Here is a 2,235-nt window from a genome sequence, read left to right on the forward strand (position 1 = left end):
ATAAAATTGATGTATGTATGGATTGTGATAAGAGTTGTATGAGCCCTCAATAAAATGATTAAAAATAATAATAATAATAATTTTATGGTTGGGGGTCACCACAACACAAGGATGGGTATTAAAGGGTCGCGGCATTAGGAAGGTTGAGAACCACTTCTCTACAAGCCAATAGAAGAGCTGTCTCATGGGATTTCTGGAGGCATCATCTTCCCCAGAGCACAGCACCCCAGCGCTTAACCCACTGTGTCAACTGAAGGCCTAACCTCTCCCAGAGGTAAGCATTCAACTTTCTATCAACTCCCTTCCTTCTAAAGTCGGCACAAAACTTTCTGGGCTTCATTCAGATCTTTATGAGTTTCTTCATCTCTGAATGGGAATAATAAAAATGAGTAATAATAAAACCTACGTTTTGGAGTACCTGGGTGGCACAAAGATGAAGTGCTCAACTAATTGCTAAAAGTTGGCTTTTTGAACCAACTTAGTTGGGAGCCCTGGTGGCCAACTAGGGTCCACAGTCCGACGTCATTCTGAGTGAGAATGATGGGGCCTTCTACTCCCATAAAGAGACGCCCCCTTGGAAACTCACAGGGGCAGTTCTACCCTCTCCTGTCGGGTTGCTATGAATCAGCATCAACTAGATGGCAGGGAAACTTTTGTTTGTTTGTTTGAGAGCCCTCGTGGTTTGGTGGGTTATGTATCGTGCTGCTTACTGCAAGATCAGCAGTTCAAACAGACCACCACGGAGGGGAAAAGATGACAGACATCTGTTCTAAAACTGTGTACGGCCCCGGATACCCACAGGGGTAGTTCGACTCTGTACAGAGGCCATAGGGGTCAGTAGTGACTCGATGGCATGGGTTTGGTGGTTTTGCTTTGGGGTTTTTTGGTTATTTTATTTACTTATTTTTTAGAGTGATGCCTCAAAAGACAGGCCTGGTGAACTGTGAAAGCCGTGAAAACCCTGTGGCGTGCGCCGTGAGCAACTAACAATATTAGAGTCGGTTTAGGATTAAATTACAATTATCTATACTTGAAAATGTATAGGATACTGTAAAACAATTACAAGTAGATGTTTATCATTTCTCAAGATAATATTTAGAATTGAGTTCTTAGCTGCTTATCTTTCAGGAAAGGGGTTGATGTGAGAGGTTACCAGAAAAAGCCCTCTGGGACTTCAGCTCAATTCACCCTAAAGACTTTGTGCAAAGTCTTTTGTTTTCCCAAGGCCTTTGAACCGAAAAAGTAGTGTCTGGGCATGTTGGCCTGCGGAGTTTCCACCCTCCCACCGCCTCCATCCACCCCACCTTGTCACGATTCTGTGTGGATTAGCGCACTGCTCCTAACCGCCTAGCTGCGGTAGGCGCTCTAGCCTGACAAGGCTTGGGGAAGCTAACACTGGAGAAGTGGGAGTTTTAACAGATTTGCCGCTGACCTAATCTGGAAAGTCCCCTAAGCAGGCCCCATCGCTTCGCGGTGACCCGCCCTCCGCTGGTGGGCCCGTGTGCGGAGCCCAGTAGGTGACGGTTTCCTGACAGGAAGAGCTATGTGCCTTTAGGGCAGTTCTGGAAGCCTCCGTGTAGGGGAAACGAAAGGGTCTTGCAATTCGGTTTCTCCAGCATTCCAGAACTCTGCGTTCTGCTAGACGAGACCGGAAGGCTAGAACAACCTTCCGGCGATTTGAGAAAGCTCTAAGATCGCTTTAAGTCAGAATCGACTCGACTGCAGTGAGCTTGGTTTGGGTTTTTAGGGCAACAAGTGGAAGTGCATTGGGCCGATCTGGCCTGGGCCTCGGGTCTGCACGGAAGAGGCACGGGAATCCGGTCCAGTCGCTGCGCTCCCACCTGCATCAGGGGCCTTCTCCTGCTTCCGTGAATGAAAAATATCCAGACACTCAGCCTGGCCCCTCACCAAAAGGCAGGCGTGATGTTTCAGTTGCAGCCCGCTAGAGAAAATAGGCTCTATCGCTTCGAGTTAAAAAACAAAAATGCGATTAGAATGAATCATGACGAGAAATGCCATCCATAAATGCCATCCAGGAAATTGGATGAGGACAGTTAAAGGGAAGACAAACTGAATTGCGCTTAGACAGTTGAATAAAAATCTGCTTGTGTGCACCTAGGCAAAAACGCAGGCACCAGGGTCAAAATACACTCCAGTAACCAGACCGAGCCCGCCCACCGTTCAAGTACGAACGGCCTTTACTGCGCTTGCGCCAAAAGCAGTTTCTCGCCCCCC

This window comes from Echinops telfairi, unplaced genomic scaffold (assembly GCF_000313985.2).
Source record: "Echinops telfairi isolate 266 unplaced genomic scaffold, ASM31398v2 ScPeMD7_5592;HRSCAF=6446, whole genome shotgun sequence".
Classification (NCBI taxonomy): domain Eukaryota; kingdom Metazoa; phylum Chordata; class Mammalia; order Afrosoricida; family Tenrecidae; genus Echinops; species Echinops telfairi.